At 47.2% G+C, this 21,083-nt stretch overlaps 2 long non-coding RNA genes across 2 annotated transcripts in view; one reads left to right on the forward strand and one right to left on the reverse strand.

Moving 5' to 3' along the window:
- Positions 1-21,083, forward strand: part of LOC113995886 — a 60,672-nt gene that overhangs the window by 33,875 nt on the left and 5,714 nt on the right. The gene's annotated exons all lie outside the window — the stretch shown is intronic.
- LOC113995887 lies at positions 9,482-14,438 on the reverse strand. The gene is made up of 3 exons (XR_005565458.1): positions 14,422-14,438; positions 12,722-12,793; positions 9,482-9,539 (listed from the first exon to the last, which is right to left on the reverse strand). It is a non-coding gene; the product is annotated as an uncharacterized LOC113995887 (long non-coding RNA).

The raw sequence follows: 21,083 nt of genomic DNA on the forward strand, positions 1-21,083 counted from the left end.
TTCAGAGTTTGTACCTGACCCATTCCCTCCTCAGGCCTGCCATCTCTGCAGGCAGCTCCAGGTGCCATCTGCAGCTGTAATTCCACAAGCACTGAACGAGATCAGCACAATCCCGGCTCATCTGGCAGGACAAATTTGATTTTTGCTCTGTGTTACACATGGCTGCATTTCAGTTGGATTAGCCCATGCATGGAGCTCAGACTTTATCCAGGTTACACTTTTTTTGTCAGCTTACACTGCCCGTGGGAGGACAAGCAATTCCAGCATGAAATCAGAGCAGGGCAGGCAGACAGTGCACACGTTCCTTGGCAATGGGATGCTTTGTCCAGGACTGGCCTCCCAGCTGGGATAATACAGAGTTTGAACAGAAGGGACATTGTGGAAGATACCTGGAAAGGGAGAGGGAGACTGGCTAAGTGGGAAAATGGCAGGAGGAACTGGAGGAAAAAAGTAAGTGGGATCTAATCCTGTACTGTCCTGAGTTCCCTTTAAGAAGCAATGACTGCCCCCAGCTCCCAGCAACTGCAGTATTTATATCACTTTTTATTATTCTCACTCCACAGTTACAGACAGGATTGGGATGGAGGCAGGAAATGCTCAGTGCCAGGCAGGACCTGACCCTTGGGGCAAGGGAACAATAAGGGCACAGCTCAGGGGCTGTGAAGAGTCAGGGGCTGGGGAAGGGCAGGAAATCTATTTTATCATTTATCATTCCTGCTCCATGACCTCTTACCAAACATCAGCAAAAATCCCTTGCTCTCTCCAGAGAGCAGGAAGCCATTTAACAGGAGAGGAAACAGAGGCAGGGAGAGAGGAAGGCTCTGTGTTCCAAATGAGGGTTTGGATCCATTTTGGATTACTCTGTTTCCTCCTAAAACATGCACCAGGTTTGTGTGAATGCTGCCAGATGAGAGCCAGAAATAGAACCCAGGAGACCAGACTGTCTTAATAGGGGTGTATTGTCCCATCCCAAAGCAGCTGAAGATAATGATCCCTCCATTGAAGGCAGGGAGGAATCTGCAGCTGGAGTGGCATCTGAAATAGTTAATGGCAGACAATATTCACCTAACCCTTAATTATTTAGAGCCAGAGTTAATTTTGCAGTTCCTCTGGCAGGTTTCTGGTCATTAGGGCACTGGCAATGAGTCTTTCCCAGCAATCCAGCTATCGATCAATCTGGGAAGGCTGATGTGTCACTGGGAGGTTGGAGGCAGCTGTGTCTCAGGGCTGAAGCTGAGCAAGGCAGAATTTACCCATGCTCTTAAACTTTTCTGTCTTTCCTTCCCCTTATCTCAGAGAGATGATAAAAACAAAGGCATATAAACTCAAAAAGAAAGAATAATGCCTTCATCCTGCAGAGGGACTGTATTTGGAGATTTTGGCTAGTTTTCGTCCTAAGTGCTGTTGACTTGAAGAAATTCTTTTGATCATCTAAGCCTTGGCTGGAGTAAATTGCTAAATCCCATTAGATTCCTTGGGATTTACAACAGATGCTGGATGAAAGATTTATCTGTGGCCCACCAGGCCTTCATGGCCATTCAGAGCTCTGCTCTCCCCAGAGGCAAAGGGCAATGTTGAAGGAATCATCTTTAACCCCTCATCTATTGTGCAGAGGGCTGAGAAGGTGTAGGGATCACCTGATCCTACCCAGGGCACAAGGACAACTTCTAATGGAAGGAGATCCTGAACAGGGACATTTCAGCATTGCTTGGAGAGAGAAGATCTTCCCTGGAGGGTCAGGGTAGCTGTGTATAGGAAAAAGGAATTAATTCTGGGCAATACTCTGCAAGATTTGCTTGCATTACTTTCTTGCTTTCTCCTCCTGTCCACACTTGGTTTGGGAGTAGTGGGAATAGTTTATGTGTTATTAATGCTTGTAACCGGTGGCCGGGCTAGCCCAGCCATTACAGAGTCAGCTCCATTTCATGCCCTCTTTCCATTTTCCCTGCCTTGACTTTTCTGCTCTATTTGTCTGAAACGAACAGACATGAAGTGAAATGACTTACAGCCTCTCCCTCTTTCATGCTGGAGACCCAGAGGGAGAGTGGACTGCTGCTGTGTCTGGCTCACAATTTGTGGCTCCACTGCAGCACAGCCTTTCCCCAACAAGTGCCAGCATGCCCAGAATCCCCCTCTCCCACTCCAAACCTAATATGCATTCACCACCACCCTCCTTGCTTGCTCTTGCTGTCCCTATGCTCTGCACACTCTTCTACCACAGGCTCGAATCTGCCAGATGTTGAATGTTCCCTGGGAATTCCAGCAGTGTGCCAGACTTCACAGGGAGCCCAGATGTGATAAGTGAACTAATAGTTTCGTGCTCCCTCACTCAGACCCAGAGGGAACTTGGGAACTCAGGGGGATCCTTGCTCAGCCTCCAGGGAATAAGCAAACAGGCTACAAGGAGAGCAGGACAGTGACATTCAATTTGATGAGGCTTTTCCCTCTGGGGTGCAGCCGTAGCTTGAACTGCCATGGTGAGGCAGACGCAGCACCCCCGCCCTCCCCTGGGAGGAGGTGTTTTAGAGCATTGCTGCCGTTGAGGTTTCTGCCTCACCGTTTTCAGTGAAGGAGGTGGGAGCTGTGCCCGGAGTCACCAGCAGTGGGAAGCCACCACACACTGGGATTGCACTGAGAACACCCACCAAGCGTGTCTCCTGTCTCCTCCTGCGCTCTGCCGGTGGAGAAATTGTTCCGGCTCTTAAGTTTTAATCCTTTTGGTATAGAAGCTTCCAACTGCTACAGCTCATTCTTCCTGCTCAGCTCACTGTGTTTTCAGACACCAGCCTGAAACTTAGCGGATGGTAATTACACTTTGACATTAATATTTAAACCACAAACACAGTTAGCACGCTAATACCATCCCCAAAGGCTACTGCTCATTTAAGTTTCATCCTTATGAGACTTAATTGTTGTCAGGGATGAATCCTAAAAGGCAAGAAATATTACAGCTCAAAGACTAAACATTCCCTTGATTATTGGAGCTACAGGATTGGGGCACAGAGTATGCAAACGGCCTTGGCTATGGTGGCAGCACTAAAACTGCTACCAAAATCCACTGAGTTTTTAAATCCTAAAGCCTGATTTTAAGTAGCTGCTGAGATTTGTTTGTAATTACAATTATACAGAGATCTCAGTGTTCAGTTGGTTTAGCCAAAGAACGACCTTGCAAAACTTGGGTGTCATTACCTGTTGCACAGATGGAGGCACAGCAGTGCTTTGAGGGCCTGACCCAAGGCAGCATCAGGACTCTGTGGTCTGAGGTGGTGAGAACAGCAAGTGCCTGATGCTTCCAGCCTGTCACTTAACTATTCTTCCAGCTATTTCTCCAACCTAACCTCTTTATAGACCTTTTCTAAGAGAGAACCCCGGGATCACACATTTTCAAACCAATTTGTGCAGCTGCAGTGAAGTTCCCGGGGTAGGAAGAGCTAGACAGCCATTTTGGGTGCTTCCCAGCATTCTGAAACACACTGTATTGTGTACAGCACAATAGCACAGTCTGTCACAGAAACACCAGGAAAAAAAGTTGGATTTTCTGCTGGTGTAACTGCAGGAGTATCGAGAAAACTGAGCTGTGAGTTTGATCCTCAGTCAAAAGCCAGTCTGTTCAATCACCCTGCAGTTGTCTCCTGTCCCTGAGATAAAAGCTGGGGGAGAGAACAGTGAGCTGGAGCAGGGAGAAGAATTCCTTGTGTGTCCCTCCACTGACAGGGAGCCCTGGCAGACACCACCCAGCAGTGGATGCCAACTGGTGTGGAGGAGCCAGGCTGACAAAAGCTCCTGCTCCCAGGCTCATCACAGTGAAAGTATGAACTCCAGCAAGTTCTGCCCTGAAAATCAGACACTTTGAGAGGACTTTCTCAATCAATGGTCAGGGTTTGTCCTCCTTAGCAGGCTTCAGATGAAGATCAAAATCAGAGCCAAATCAGGTGCAGGTTTCTGTCCTGCTGCATTAAAGGAGTCACTGTGGTCGGACTGGTTCATGGATGGAGAGTATCAGGATCAGGGCAGGTGGGCAGAGGTGACTCTCCTTCGGTTCTCCTCCGGCTGCACTTTGCTGAGGATCTCCCCATTTTTGTTTTGAGTGCAAACAGATAATTAGCTGAAATTGCCAATTCCACCTGGCTTAGCAGCAGCTGTTGTAGAATGGCTTGTTTCCAGTCTTCTGAAGGGAAATCATGAATTTCCAGAGGTCTGATCAGAACTGATGCCAGGTTTAAATTTGCCACCTTCTGTTTGAAATTGGATCTTGGACGATGTTGCACTGGACCCAATCATCCTTCAAAATTTTGCAAGTCTTGTCAAACCCCTGGCTCAGCCTGGGATGAATTTCAAACCCGAGGCTGTACCCTGAAGAATGTGAGCTTTCCTATTCTTAAGTTATGTATGATTCTAATAAAAGCCAGAGCCAGGAAGCCGAAGTTTGTTTTTTCTTGACACACAGAACTCACAGAGGGAAAGAAATCTTTTGACACACATCTTTAGATTAATTACTAGTTTCTTTAACGTCTCGAAGCCTTTAAAGAAGGGTGGTGCAGCCTGTACCACTTGTGTCCAAGAAGAGGCAAGTCTGCTGCCATCTGTTCCCTCAGCCTAAAACTAATGAGTGCATTAGCTTCAGAGAGAGATTCATAAGCTCCCACTACCCGAGGATGCCATGAGCTGTTGATGTTTAAAGAGTGGCCTCCAAAGATTTCTTTAGCCACCTGTGCTCTGTTTTATTTAGAGAAATCCATCAGAAGGCCCCCATTATTCACAAAAAGGTGTGTGATTTTTCCAGGGGTGATGGCTGGGTTGTGGTAGATTAAATCCATCATTTACATTGCTCTGGAAGCAGGGCTGGTAAACTCACTGTGACCATTCTGGCAGATTTAAAAAATAACAAATACAGGCACAGTGGATGTGGAATCTGTGTCTTCCTGCACAACTGGGGTGTGTGTAGGATGCTGGAGCACCAGGGGCTATTTGCATACTGCTGTAAATGATGACCCAAGGAGCAGTGAAGCCAGGAGGGTGCAAAGGACAGGTCATGTCCTGCTTCTGCTTTAACCAGCACAAAAGGCTCCTTTCCCTACTGCCACAGCACTGCATTGATTTCTCCATATCCTTCTAGTCAAATTAGATTTGTCCTCTCTTTGAGTGTCTAATTAGTCTCTATTTAGCATGCAAGTGCAATGTTTTGAACGATACACCTTGATTTGTGGAAGGGGGCATTGAGGTTCCATCTGTATTTCTATTCATGGACTCAGACACAACCTGACAGAGCCACTGAAGTCCCCAAGGAGGCTGACACTGAGGGCCTGAGTCACTGGTGTGTTCACCCCATAAAATCATGGTTTAAATGCAGGTTCATCCAGGGGTGACTCAGACTCTTTGTCTTTAACCCCTGTGGTTTGGCTGGTGTAGAGGGAAGGTGCACAGTGTCTCCCCTGGGTGTCCAGCTGGCTTTGCCTCGTGTCTTATTTGAGCCTTCAGGCCTTCCAGTACCTGAAGGGAACCTACAGGAAAGATGGGGCAAGACTATTTACAAGGGCATGTAGGGACAGGGCGAGGGGGAATGGGTTCAGATTGAAACAGAGTAGGTTTAGATTAGATATTAGGAAAAAACTCTTCCCTGTGAGGGTGCTGAGGCCCTGGCATTTGCCATTTGTCCCAAAACTGAGGTTGCCCAGGGAAGTTATGGTTGCCCTACACCTGAAAGTGTTCAAGGCCAGGTTGGACAGGGCTTGGAGCCACTTGGTCTAGTGGAAGGTGTCCCTGCCCATGGTAGGGGGTGGAACGAGGTGGTCTTCAAGGTCCACTTCCAACCCAAACTGTTCTGTGATTCTGTGGTTCTATGAATGGTGCCCTGAACTGTTTCATGTACATTTTTTCTCATGTTTAAACATCAAGCCTCACCATTTTCCAAACATCTCTTGGGGGCTTTAGCCATGTGACTCCCACTAAGGGCAACAAGCAGTCACATTCCACATCCTCATGTGCACATTTATCCCAAAGCACCCAGGATGAGCTGTGGGGAACCATCCTGCTCCTTGGCTGTTGACAGTCAGGGAAAGGTGGGGAATTTCCCTGTTGTGTTGTCTGGTGAAATGTTGTGCTGTGTGAAGTTGTTGAGCACCTGCTTCTTCACACAGGGAGAAGGTCGAAGCTGCTCCCTGGTGCCCTGTGGATGCTGCTAAAAAGATAAAGAGGGAGTTGGGGTCAGATGGGTAATTGCTAAAACGAGCAATATGCTCAGTGCTGCCTTTTTAGCATTGGAGCTTTATGCACACTGGGTTGAAATTAAAAAAGGAGGGAAAGGGAGGTTCTGCTGTTGCTGTTGCTGGAGCTGGTGTGCTCACAGAGGGTGTGATGTCAAGCACTAAGCGGAGCAGAGACCATTTGCTCTGCACAGTCTCTCTCATCTGTTATACACAACTTTCCAAGCCTGCTCTACTGGCCCCTTGTTTGTCAACCAGCTGCGTGTCAGCAGGTGTGTGGGTAGCATTTTGGTAACATTTGAGATGCTGCTGACCCAGTGGTGGTTGGTGCAGGAGTCTGGACAAGGACACAGCCTGTCAAAATGAAAATGATACGGCGCGGTTTTAAATCTCATTTTGTGAGAGACACGGCACATTTCTGAGGGGCAAAGGTTAGTTTTTTCCCTCAGATGAGTGTGCCTGGTGCTTTAAAGAAAATAGTGAGCATTTCCCAAGACCTGTTTCTTCTGTATGTGGGTGAGAGGTGCCCTGGGAATACTGATGATCAGACCAGCTCAGTGGGGGCCCAGTTCTGTCATAGCACCCAACTCTATTTGAGCAGCTAGATTTGTTGTGACATAAAATCCTATTGATGACTCCGAGAGAGACTTGCCAAGAGATAATAAAGAATAAAAGTGGAAGAGTGTTCATCTGCAATTACCTTAGATGCTTTTAGTAACAAAAGAATGAATAATTTTGCATGCAAGTGAAGCTACGCAGAGATTAATTTGGCCTACAGTTATATTTTTTTGAGTTCTCTGTACATTTTTCTTTTCAAAGTCTATTTTTCTGCTCACTATGTGCAAAAAGAGATTGACCATGACACGGAATGAGCACATGGTAGTTTTATGAGTAGGCTGACATGGCCTGTTTATCCCTTGATTTCAAAAGCACACCAGATAGAACTATCTCATCCTCCTTCTGTAATTCTCTCCTTTTCTTGCCTTTTTTCCTCTTCTTGGAAATTGTAATAGCAAAATTGTATGGGAGCTCAGATCTCCTTGGCCAAATTGCAGCCCCTGAGTAAGCTTTCTGTGCCAAGACATGTAAAAGAAAACCTCAGAGGGAAGGATACAGGGAGTTAAGATGGAAGTGCTGATATGACCTTAACTCTCGTGTCATCCACAGCAGTGCTTTAATTTATTCAATCAATTGCAGGGCCCTTAGGCTGGGAGAGGATAACGCCGGGATATTAAATCTGTCCCTCTCTCCAATCTGTCTCTGGTGTGTCAGAATACATTGATTCCCCTAGTCCTGCTTTTATTAACTGTCTCCTCGGCGTGGCCTCTCGGTCTATCACACACTAACCTGCAATTGCTTGCTGAGTGCAAGACCCTTGGAAAACCTCTGGATTTTCTGCTGACCCCATTTTTAGCACTGTCAGTGCAGATGTAATGACCTGCTCTTACTGTATGTCATTCACCCCCACATACCTGGGGATTGCCATGGGAGACTGGACTGGAAGTCTGTTCTGCCTTCTGCTCTCTCCCAGGGTAGTGATACCACAAAAGATGTACCACAACCTGTGCTGGAAACCCCTTGGCATAGGAAAGGGTGGTGTGAGGGATCCAGATCCTCCCAGATCCACACTGGTGATGGTGCCTGGGCTGCAGGTGGGAGCTGATCACCCTGTATATTTTGTCTGCAGCTCAGTTCCTTTAACTGCACTTGCCATTCCTGCAGATGGCATTTCCAGCTCCCAGCTGAACTGGGCCCTGGGGCAATCTCTGGCAGGCAAGTGGTTGCCCAGGGCAGAAGAAGGTTTAATAGTTGCTCACTGTGCAAATAGCTTGGAGCTGAAGGGCTGGCATTTCCCAGTCTGACTGAAGTGTTAGAGCACCTAAAGGCTGGCCTGACTGTCTCTGAATTAACACTGTGCTTAAGAGTATTATAAAAGGGGCTAAACTCATCCCTCCTGTAGCTTGCTTAGCATGGATTCAAGTCCTTTTTAAAGGCTAAGGCTACTTGTGAGCATCCTGTGGATTGGTTTCCAAATGTTCTGGTGGTTGGTGTCACTAGTTTTATGGATGATCACCACATTGATGCCTCTGCCCAGCTTTTCCTTAGTGATTACTGACCCCTAATAGCACAGTGAAGCACAAACATTAAAGCTGGAAGCCCTGTTTTGGTCACCCTGGCCTTTTGCCTAACACAATCTCAGGACTGACCCTCTCTGCCTGTCTTCTCAGTTTGGACTGACAGAGCTGGAAAATCTACAAAGTGTCTTCTGTACAAGTCGAAATGACTCCGATTAATCAGAGGAGCAAATTGCCCTGGAGCTCAGCAGGGTGTGGGAGCTCCATGTGCTGCACACCCCCGTCACAGCACGAGACAGAGCCTGAGGAAATCCTGCCTAACACCCTTTGCCACGATGCCTTCATGTGGCCCTGATGCTCCTGCAAGATTTGGAGAGAGGTTGTTTAAGGTTCCCATCGTCTCCTTCCCAGCTGCAGCATCCAAATCCACTCGCAGCTTTGAAAATGTCAGCCTTGTGACTATCTCTTGATTACAGGATATACTGCTTTAGAGACTGTCCCAGAGTTTTAAACACTGCAAAGCAGTGGGCTGCTTTGAAAAGTGATGAATTTTTAACTTTACTGAAAAGCCTCTGTTGTAAAAAGAAGTACATTCCCCTCTGTAGTCTGAGTAATTGAGACACTTCTCTTTCTTGATTTATTTGCCCATAAAAATCCAGGTGGTTTTGGCACTGTCTCTTTCCCCAGTAACATGAGCAAATATTTAGTAGCAAATCCTCACCTTAATTTCATTAATTATCTGCTAGGGCTGGAAGCCTCTGAAATAATGTCTGATTTTAATAGAGGTCTCACAAGCAAAGTAAGCTCCCAGTGCCTCCACTTCTTTCAAAGGTCTTTTTCTCCTTTTACTTTGAATCTGGTTTTAATTCCCTCTCCTTCACCTTCCGAGGACTTTCAGGCTTCTTTGTTCTCATCTGAGATGGAGAAGAATAGGTAATTGTGCTTCATTACCATGTGCAATACAGTCTGCTCCACAGTAAGTTTCTCACTCCCACAAATAAACAATGAAATAAAGTCTCTAATTCATCCAAGTGATTTTTCTTTTTAGTGCCTGCATGCATAATTATTCCCTGTGTCTGTCTGTGAAGATCAGGTTGGAAAGGAAGGAGCCATCTTGCTGCACTGTTCACATCCCAGCATGAATAATACAGGGTGAGGAAAGGAGGTGGAGGAGAAACAGCTGATGAAAGTCTTCTGAAACGATCCTATTCGAGATGCAGACTCCTATTAGCTGAAGTTCTGGCCAGGGACCCTAAAACAGCTGAGAAATCAAGGTTTCTTTTTACTAGAGAGATCCCTGCTGCCTGGGATCCTTCTGAAGCTGAATCTCCCTTTGATAATCTGGGCAAGCCCTGATGTGTTCTGCTGCCCCTCACTTCCCTCCTGCTGCTGCAGGGAGGAAACTGGCACAATAAAAAGGCTCCCAATTGTTTCATTAAAAATTAAATATTCATGGCCTGGGGGATGGTGCTGAGTGTCCAGATCCCCTCTGGCTCACTCAAAGAAACACCCGTGGACCCAACTAACAGGCACAGAGGTGAGCTGGGTTTCCTGCTGGTTTATTCCCCAGGGTGAGGAACAGTGCTCTGTGTTTACAGGCATCCTTTGGGTAGGAATAGGAGGCTGTTCAGGGCACTGCTGGGTTTCCAGATCGGGAAGCTGGTGGCTGCTACAGAAAATCAATCTCTTGCACATAAAATATGACTATAAACAGGGAACACATCTCTCATCTTGTCAGTCTTTCTTCTGGGACAAGTGGGCAGATCAGAAGTCCCAGGGAAATGAAATACATGTTGCAGAGGGCAGATCGATGTGCTCGTTTCTGGGGAGGAGCAGAGGGTGGGCTGTGTGCAGGTGTAAAGGTCTGACAGCTGCTATCAAATGCCTTCCAAATCCTGTCAGAAATGTTGCACCGAAGAGTTGGTGGGTAAGGCTCTGTGAAAAGAGGGATGAGGGAGCCAGAGAAAGGGAGGAAAGCGGGTTTCATTGAGCAAATTTTCTTATTATCACTCCTGAGAGCAGTGTGTGATATGTATGAAGATGTGGTAGATCAGTGTGTTAGTGAATCTTAAGTGGGAAAAATCACTTTTGCAGGAAATGCTCTAAGACAGGATTTCAGTCACTGTGAGCATGGAGAGCACAGCTATTTGCAGAGCGTTTGTAACTAGTTAAATATGCAGAGGAAGGAGAGTTTATCAGCCAGGACTGTAATCCCAGAACGGGGAGAACTCAATTTAAGGAAAAATCATTTAGAGGATCCCCCAGAATAGTTAAGCACTGTCTCTCATCTTCACTCCTAAATGTATTTATTGGTTTGTCTCTTTTTTTATCTGAATCTCATTTTCCCATACAGGGGATATTAGCAGGGAGCCTTTGGAGACTAAATATATCAGGCACTAACACAGCCCACAAACGTCCTGGCTGGAAGGGCACAAGTGGGTGAGTAGGGAGTGGTTGGTAGATGGGGAGATAAATGAATAGCCAGGCAAACAAATCACTCTGTGCTGCCTGGTTTGCTTCTACAGCTTATCTGAGACTCCCTGTGGCAAGTCAGTTCCTGAATTCCTGCTCTCCTTGGAAAATGAGCCTGTGGTTTGGGACCCAGACACCATCACACTGATGTTTAAAGGCCAGAGTGAAACTGGGTATTTGCCTGTTTAATGCTTGGTTGGAAATTCCTTCCAAACTTGGTGGCTCTATCAAGTTAAAAGGGGAATTGCAGCAATTGTTGCAATCAAGTGATAGCAGCACAGATTTCTGAAGAAGCACATTCCTTGGGTGGAAAAATAAGGGCTAACATCTGTTTCTAGGCCTTGAAGTGTATGGCATGGAAGAGAAGGGTGCAGCTGCCACGAATAACTTTGCAGGCACTCACCAGCACACAGCCACAGTCTAGAACATGTCCCTAATTGTCCCTCATCTGAACAGTCACAGCCCCAAATTGAATTCCTAGTTAGGTCATCCTCTGTGTCTCCTAATCATGTGTGACATTAAACACTTATTCAATGAAACTCTTTTCTCTGCACTAATTATTAAGCATGAAAAGTTGATATTGAGCGGGGCCATTGAGCCAAGACGATTCAATAACTAGCAGGGAGGAGAGATTATTTCAATAAAATAAGTTCACTTGAGCCAGATGGAGTTCCCAGGATGCTCTGGGACAATATGACACATGAAATTGTCCTCTGGCTTGTGTGACAATTCTAACTGTGCTATTAAAAAGCCATCAATGAGCTGGAGTGAGGTGTTGCAAGAAAGGACACAATGAGGGGGAAATTGAGGGCGTTTTAGACAAAATGTGGGTAAGTGGCGGATATAAAATGCAGCAAGGCATGGCTGGGAGACTTGGAATGCCTCTGTGATCCCCAGTGACAGAGATCAGAGAAAACTGCTGTATTTCTGCAGGATCCACAGGCAGATGTTACGTGACCTGCTCCTGCTCAGGAGGACAGGCTTGTCTCCCCCCTGAATTTGTAGCTAAAAGACCTCTGCGTCCCAGCTCCCAATTTAAGGAGAAAATGCTTTGTGTTTGTGCTGGGAAAAAAAATCTCCAAGTAATCAGCCCTCCCTTCTCTTTCTGCTTTCTCTCCTTTTAGATTTGCTCCCTTTCATTTCTTCGTCTCGTTCTTGCTCCTGTCCTGTTTTTCACCCTCTCTGTTACTAACCCGACCCTGAGAGATCCCGTTTGGAACCAGGACTGCTTGGAGCCAACACTAACTCCTCACTTCCCCCCCCCCCCGGACCTGTACCTCGTGCTCTCTGTCCTGGGATGCTGCTGATACCCTCCCTAGGGAAGGAGATGCCACCCCATAACAAGTCGGGTGGTATATGACATCCAATTATCCAAACAGAATATAATGTAATTTCACCCATGGGCAGCGCTGAAAGGAATGAATTTCCTCTGAGTGTGATGTATGAAGCTGCCTCTGCTATCTCTGTTTGCTGAGCCTCTTGCTTCATTCCCAGCTCCCCGGCAAATCTCTAAAGCTCAGAAGACACTGGAGCACAGCACGTTTCACAGCTGAGGAACCAAGATAAACCAGAGACATTGCAGCTTGTTGTTTAAATCCCACAGCAAACAGAGGCAAATTAATGGGTCTATCTATATCCCTCCCTTTCACTCTTCTGTTTGTCTTTTCCTTTCTTGTTTTCTCTCCTCTTTCCCTTTTCCTTTGTTCTCTTCCTTCTTTGTTTCTTGTTATGATAAACATGATTCATGCCACGGTGAGACTTTGCTTTACATCAGGGGAACTGCTAAGGGCAAGGCAGGCCAGTTCAGGGCATTCAGAAACTTGTATCTGACCTGCTTTCTACTGGGATGAGGTGCTGCTTGGGGAAAATAGAGCTGTATCAAGTTAAATCCCAAAGAGAAGGGCCAGAAAAAGTGCTGGGCTTCTTCCAACCTAACATCTCACAGGTTATTAGGATATTATTAATACCTACCCTCCAGTGAGGAATTCTGTAGCGTTCCTGACTGACCATGGTTTGGGACAAAATTCAAAGATACGAGGGCATCTGTAGGAAGAGAAACACATCCAGCAAATTGTTCAAAGCACCCAAGCAGTTTGGGTGTCTGACTGTGAATAGGAAGGGTCTCTCAGCTCTTTGGATGCTTTTGGGGTCTTGCTGCCTGAGCAGCTGCACCATCAGGTGCCCCCAGTAACTCTGGCTGTGTGTTTGAGCTCTGGCAGGGGGATGCAGGAGCCTGTTGTGTTCCCTCAGCACTTGCACCATGGCTCTGCCTGCACTAAGCACCACAGTGCTGCTCCTGGGTTAGAAACACAGAGCAAATTGTATTCCCAAGAGTGCAGTCCCTCAGGAAGCTTTGGGAGAGGTAAACAGAGACCTGGGTGCTATATTAACATGGTACCCTGAGCATTTAAACCTTCCCTCTTAGCAGAGAAGGGCCCAGATGTGATGAGCAGATTATGCTGTGATTAGTGAAAAGAGAAGGAGGGAAGGAGAGAGGGGTTGCTGTGAAGGAACATGGGGCTGTGTGGCTGATCCCTGGGCCCAGCTCTGCCCCAGACCAGCTGAGTCCTGCCCCAGGGGCTGCTGTGGATTCCTCAGGCCAAGAGTGGGCCCAACTAGGGGCACAGCTTCCAATCCTCCTGATGAAATACCCTGTTGCAGAATGGAATTAATGGACTATGGGTTCATTTTAGTCTTTGGGATGCCCTGTGCTCTTGGATAAGCTTTAGGATTTTGTGGGCTGTCACTACTTTTGTGAGCTGAAGGTGGTGTCATACATGGCAGTACCAGGTTAGAGCCACTCAGACACCCAAGCAGAGGAGTTGCTTTGAATGTGCTCTGGTGTGTCTGAGATCAGCTGAGGGGGTACCAGAGTGTAACAGGGGGATGGTTTGTCCAGTCCAGGGCGGTGCCACTGCCAAAGGACAGTGCTATGAACTTCAGAGGGAAACACAAACTGGGTACACTGCACAGCACCCATCATGGGAAGGCATGCAAGAGGAAGGCTGAGGACTGTTTGCAGGACACTCTCAGTGGGAAACTGCTTTGATTAATGCCTGTGTCTCCTCTTGGGCATTCCGGGATTGGCACTGGCTCTGTGCATGCTGATAAATGGGCACAGACACCTCTCTGCCCCACACCAGGTCATTGGTAGGGCTTTTCTTCCTTTTGAAAGTTTGGAAGGGGGTGAGAGGAGAGTCTGCTCTTTGCAACACTGGTGGGAGATTTAGGAAAGGCTGTGCAGGAGTGAAAGGAGCACCAAGCAATAGCCTGCACAGTCAGGAAACATGAAAGGAAAAGTTGTGTTAACCCTTCTGGGCTGGACTGTGATGAGCCTTTAATTGTAGGATCACACACAACCTCCTGCATCATGGAACACATCAAACAGCATGTCTGCAAACTCCAGCTGTATTCTACTCAGCTGCTGCCTTCATGTTTATTTAAAAGAGCCGACTGTGAAGCTTGTTTAAAAGTACATCCAATGGAAAATGACAGCAAATGGTGCTGAGAGCAATTGTGCAGATCCCAAAGGCCTGAACTTAAGGGAAACCCCTTTCCTATGGGAACAGCACGGAGAGGATTCAGGAGAGCCGGTTCTGCCAGCCCTTTTGATGTTTCTCTTCTCCTCCCCTCCTCTGCCTCTCTCCTTGCTGTTTAAGGTAAATACCAACCGGTTGCTGCAGGCGTCGCTGGCCCTCTGAAGTGGTGCTGCCCGTTTGATCTGCCGTTTGAAAGGACGCTGTAGCGGTTTGGCATGTGAACGCCTTTCCTGCTTCCTTGCTGTGTCTTTGTCAGGGGTATAATTTGGGACTAATTAGTTCTCAGCTCTCAGGCCTCACAAAGGAGCATCAGCACCTGGTGGACTCTATTTGCTGAAGCCCTTATGAAATGGGAACACGTTGCTCTTTCATCTTATCGCACAAATAATTAGAATAACTTAGCCAGAGTCCCCTGGGATGCAGTTTGTGTTGAAAACACTTCCCTGCAGTGACTGGCTACTTTGGCAGCCAGCACAGAGGAGCTGGAGGGGCTGAGACCTCTCTTGCCTGTGGACAGTGCCAACCTTTCCTCTGTGTCCCTGTGGGCTCCAATCCTTTCTAATCCAATCCCTCTAATCCTTCCCTGTGTTTCAGAATCGTGTCTCTCCCAGAGATCAGCTGAAAAGAAGGGTGGCACAGGATGTTTGTGAATGCAGCAGCTCCTCTGATGACCCTTCCAGCTCTGTGGTGTGGCACATGCTGCGTGCCCTGGCCTGGGGTCACGGGGGCCTCTCGCCTTTGTCAGACCCTTCCACTCTGGGTGGTTCTGGGTCACCCCAAAAGCTCTGCACAACAGAGTGCTCAGTGCACTCACTTTGCTCTGGGGGGCCTCAGCATCTCTGAGGCCAGTGGAGTTCAACAGTAAAGGTAACACCACCTGAGTCAAGTGATTCTGCACACTGCAAGGTTGAATCCCATTTTTGTCCATAAAGAGCAAGATCTTTGAGATCTCTTACTTATTTTCGGTGTGACATCTTGTCACAAACAGACGTGGAATGTTTCACATCTCTGGGATTTCAACCAGTAGCAGAATCCCCTCACACCCATTCGATTGCTGCCTTGGGTGATAATTTCCCTGCTTTTAATGGATGTGCACATTAAGGTTGAGTTACGGTTGCTGTGGGAACTATAACTTTGAGTTTTACGATTCAAAAAGAAGAGAAAGAGTGTATTTATATACTTTATTTTGCTTATGAATCAACATGTTAATATTGATGCAATGGGAGAAGAAAGAGAAACAAACTTCTAAACAGAAAGCGTAACATCAAACACTGTTTATTTTCCCTCCTGCAATGTTCCTCTCACAGGCAGAATGCCCACAACAAAAAGGAACAATTATAAACTAGGAAGCACACGAAGTGGAAGAAAGAAAGCAACAGACAGCTGAGAGGTTAAATGAAGTTGTTAAGAGATAAAATGTTTGCACTTACCAGTCATAGGCCGCCACATGCCAGGAACCTCAGTGTAAAACCAGCCAATAACTTGAGACACTGAGACTGGCGAGTCCAGGACTTACTGTGGGCAATTCAAGTCACGCTGCTGCTGTTCAGGGGAGTTGTGGGGATGCAGGGAAACAAAACAGACACTGAAAAGCACATCAGGGAGACCTAAACTCTGTTTATGGTGCCTCTCCCAGTGCCCTGGGGGAGCTCACAGGTTTGTGAATTCAAAGCAGAAAGGTTCATTCCTCACAGGCTCAGAGGAGCTAGAACATGTTTGTGGGAGGCTCAGGCAGAAGACTGCATTACATTCCCATTTTCCATGTCTCAGAATGAGGAATCTGGGCTTGGTCTCGTACTGGTGTTAAGTCAGGAGGAACTTTCTTCAAGTTAATGGTGTTAGATGGAATAAATCAGGAGTAATGGGGGAGAACCAGGCTGTGCAGTGCACTACACAGTGGAACCAATACTGTGTCCTAGTCACGGGCTGATATGATGTAGAATCTCGAGCACATTCCGTGTACACCTGGCACCTTTCTAGTGTGGCTACTTCTGATGGAGCCACAAAGTTATCTTTTTTCAATTTATCTCTAATTTTAAAAAATACAAACCCTTCCCCCCTTACAGCCTGCAGCTACTCCTTCACTGGTCACGCTGCCTCCTGTGATTTAATTTGTTATTGATTTTCACTGAGGCGGTGTCCGTAACGGAAGCGAAGCAACCCAAAGCACAAATCACTTATGAAAATTGTGACCAGCCTCTTATCAGCCTGCAAAGATGATGATTAAAAATGACTGGAAAGGCAAAATCAATCAGGCCCCTTCAGAAAGTTGTTTGGGTACACAAAAACAAAAAGCAAAGATTAGCAATATTAAAATCAGATTCTGTCAAAAGCTTCAGCTGGTCTCCCGTGTGACAGAAATAGCTTTGTTTCCCAAACACAGAGCAGGGATTTATTTCCTCAGCAGACAGTGATGGCTGAGGAGGAGTCACTCCAGTGTGTCAGATAAATAACGTGTGTTTCCAACATTATTTTGCACTCCAAAGCTCACAAAAGTCCTGACGGCCTTCGGGACAATAAATCCAGAGAGCGGGTTATGGATTTAACATTTTAGCTCCTGGATGGCTGCTGTGGGACAGATGTCAGCTGTGCACTCTGGTGCATCAGTGGGTACCCAAACATGTCCCTGCTCGGCTGGGCTCGGACCCTGCTGTGCTGGAGCCTCTCAGAACTCTGTGTGAAGCTCAGTTACAGCCTTGGGCCTCATCCCAGCACAGCTCCTGCTGGGGTCAAGCATGGTTCCAGTGGAGTATTCCCAGGGTTGCTATTTTCCCAAGAGCACAGCACGTGGATATTGATAGATGTAACTTCAGAGAAACCTTAGGAAGCAGTGGAATTAGCACACACATGGGCATCTGACTCGTGCCAGCATTTAGTGACTCATCTGGTGCAGCCCAGAACTTACTGTCAAGGTCCTCCGTGGGGATAAACTGGTCTAAATCCACCAGATTCACTGGAAACGCACTGGCCACGCTGATCTACATCATGAGAGCTGGGAACTGTGCTCTGAGATGGAGCTGGGGGGTTGCTGACTGGGAGGAATATCCCTCCTCCAGCTCCTGTGGATGTGCTGTGGTTGACAGAGCGGGTGACTGCAGGGGGAGACGTCCAGCGAGATCTCTGCATCTCCTCCTGTAAGGAACGAGCGAGTTTTGGGCAGGCCTCTTCTGTTCTTCCCTGTCAGATGTGCTAGTTCTGCATTTCCATTACATCAATTATGGGCACTGCAAATATTTGATTTCAGGGAAACGTGAAAGGAAAGGAAACTACTCCCCTCTGGCTCAGGGTGGGCTGGATGCGAGTCGGAGTAAAGGAGACGGGCCGAGAGCTGGGGAAGCAGCTCTCCTGGTTTGTGGATGAAATCCCATGAATATGTACAAGACTGTAATTGGCTCCCACACGTCACCGAGGTGCCTGAAGGCCCAGGCATCCTGGCTAATTGTTGTAGACAATTAATAACTCAGATTCTACTAATTCCATATCGCGCCGTGCAGCTCATTACAGGAGCAGAGAGGGAGATTGTCTGCAAAAGCTGCTGGGAGAGAGGGAGGGTTGGAGGACTCAGGCACAGGGGCAGAGAAGGTCACAACTGGGCTGGCACCACTCTTGGCTCAAACAGCAGAAAGTCACAGCCACAGCAGGGGACAGTGACAGTCTGTCCATCAGCCTTTGGCTGAGCTCTGGAGCCACAGTGAGGGAGAGCTCTCACCCTGGAAACAGGAGCTGGATAATGAGTCTGTGGGTTCAGTAAAGCACACAGCAGACCAAAACACACCCTTGTCCTGTGACCCAGCTTACACAGAGACTTTTCTTGTGGTGGCCCGAATCCCATAAGTCAAAACCATAATTTGACTCCATCGTGCCCCACTCACAGGGGGACTGCTGGTGATGGGATGAGACTTCCTGAAGCTTTCATGATAACCTGCCACCAAACACAAGGAGGAAACACCAGGAGTTGCAAGAGGGGGATGTGGCAGCTGCCCAGTTTGCTCTGTGTTGCAGGGCCTGGAACAGATGTGGACTGTATGTGGGAGGACTCGTGCTGGCATCCACCAGGCCTCCCTGCGTGCTCTGGGAACGCTGGAACCTCTCTCGAGCCAGACTGGTGTATAAGTACTCTGAGCAGTGATGGACCCTGGTTTTCAGAGCCTAATAAGCCTCACTTTTGCTGGGTTTAATGCACTAGTCACAGCAGCATCCATCAAAAGTGAACAGCACCTGGCAGAGTGCAGCTCCCTGGTGCTTGAGTGCCCAGGAAATGGATGGTGCTCCAAGCCAAGACTTTGCAGGGCTACATTACATCTGGAAGGAACTGATTTTTTTTATGGAGTTCCAACAAACTCCTCCATTAGCTATCTCTCCCTTCCCCTTCCTCCAGCATTCCTGTACTTGGGCTTACTGGGGCTGTAACTGCACAACTTCAGGGACTTCTGTCTCTGACTCCTATTTTATCTTTCTCCTTTTTATTTCTATTAGTATTTTTCCTTCCTAAGCAAGTTTCTTCTCTGCAGCTTTTCTATCCATTTTGCAGAAGTTCTATAGCACTGATTATAGGTACCAGTCCTATGCTGTAGTTTTCATCTTCTGTGGTACCATTTTTAATTCCCTCAGCTGTATCCTTTACACTTTTCCTCTTTTGTCTGTTCTCATTCCTGTACCCACATATTCCCCTGCTTTTTTTCTTTCCTTCCTGTTCTTTTGGACAGCCTGATCGTGGCAGAAGAGGTTCTGCAAGACCACAGTCAGTCCTGTCTCTGTAGGCTGCAAGGGGCTCAGTGTCCAATACCTGATGCCTGGGCTTGGATTACAAGGGGGATCCTGGAAGAGATCCTGGATGCCCTGCTTTGGGTCAGGGTCATGTGAGCTACACTGGGTGGTTATAGACATCCAAATAACTGCAATTCTAAAAGATAACTGCAGCGAGAAAAATGGGAAATAATTATAAATGAATGAATGTAACAGACTGCTGATGGGCACTGGTGGAACTTTAATCTCTGGGCCTTATTAAAGTAAACACATCCTTGCCACCCACCAGCTCTGGCCATTCTCACTGCTTTGCCATCTGCTGCAGGATGGATGGATGAACAAAATTTCCATAATTTGCAGAATGTCCTCATGCAAAGCGCTGTAGGGATTCTGCTGGTAGTTTCTGGTCTTATGGCTCTGAGGAGACAAAGCTGGACATTTACTACGTGGAGGAGGCCAAACCACTTCCCACGTAGCTTTTTCTCTTTGGAGTTTCGGAACTTGCAGAACATTTCCAGAATTCTGTGAAAATCTCCTCATTTTTCCCCAGGGACAACGAATTTCCAAAACATCCCATGGACTGCAACTTCAACAAGACAATTCTCTGCCAGCACCTGAGGCAGTCAGGGAAGCAAAACAAACAAGTAAAACCCAAGCCACACACACTCCTTGAGCGTAATGCAAATAAATCACGGAAGTATTAAGTTCAGTTCTAAATCTCTCTCTCCATCTTCCTGTCTTTCAGGCTGTCTGTTTCTTGCCTAAGAATATTTTATCAATCTGCCAATCTGGGTTTATGTGCAGTTTAGCTTTTTCCTATGGTTTGTGTGTCTGCTTCCCTGCTTATGCTTCTTACTTTACCTTTCTACCAGTAACACTGTGTTGGTAAACAGGGGCACACCACCAAAAACAACTGCAAAAGATACTTTTCCAGCCCCACTTTTTCTCCATTTTGAGGGTTCTTTTGCAGTGATGGTTCTAGTTCTCAGCTACAGCTGCACTGGTCCCCACTTCCACGCTGGGGGCAGCACGGCTGGGTGTGTCCCTACACACCCATGGCTGCATTCCACAGCCTTCCAGTGGGACACAAACCCACTGACTCTGGCATGAAGGGCTCTGGTGAATGATGTGGAGCCACCACGACAGGCAGAGCTGGCCTGTCAGAGGCTGAAGCACCTGCTTTGCAAAAGGCAACCCCATCTCCTGCCTGCCTGGGCTGCTCACACACACACGGGGCCCCTTCTCGTGCTCCCTCAGAGAGAACCAGCCCAGTTGTTTGGCTTCCTCACCGAGGCAGATCAGCCTTTCTCCCACATCAGCACTTCAAGCATCATGTTCAGACGGAAATTTCTGCACAGGGCAAAATACAAAGCTTGCCTGAGAGGAGATGGAGGGTTTCAATTACGCTCCGTTTGCTCAGGGTATGAAAACAGCACAGGCTTTTATTCTGTTTCATCATCTAAGGCAGGATGCTTGTCTTGGCTCGGTGGAAGGACCCTGAGATGAAAGGCACACTTAGCTGCTTAGCTCCCCAGTAGAGAGCTGCTGCTGAGACACCTCTGTGCATGCTGGTTTAGAGGGGGGACAAAAGATTAATTTGCCAAGCAGGTACCATATAGAACTCCCTGCCACGGGCTGTTTGAATAGACAGGTAATAATGAGTCATATGCTCCACTGCTCGGAACTGGCCAACCTTTCTGAGGTCAAAATGGGACAGGATTGATTTATAGCACCAATGAATTTCCTTCATAATTTCCCCCCATAGTTAATTTTTTTCCACAGTGGTAACATTAACAGGAAAAATACCTGATATAAATGTGTGGAATTTGAATGACATCTTTTCTTGCATTAATCATTAGGCTGGAGTGTGCCCTGAGTTTGCTGTGTGCACTCTGGAACATTTCCCATGTATTGTTCAGGGCAATCTACACCAAGAGAGGAGGATTTGATTTCAGATTTGCTTGCAAGGACTTTCTGACCTAGATCCTTCCTAGGTATTTTCTGTTTTATAGGAATTCTTTACTTTCTGGTAATTTTCTGACCCAGAC

Source organism: Pipra filicauda, unplaced genomic scaffold, assembly GCF_003945595.2.
Source record: "Pipra filicauda isolate LSUMZ 115617 unplaced genomic scaffold, ASM394559v2 scaffold47_size6085603_pilon, whole genome shotgun sequence".
Classification (NCBI taxonomy): Eukaryota; Metazoa; Chordata; class Aves; order Passeriformes; family Pipridae; genus Pipra; species Pipra filicauda.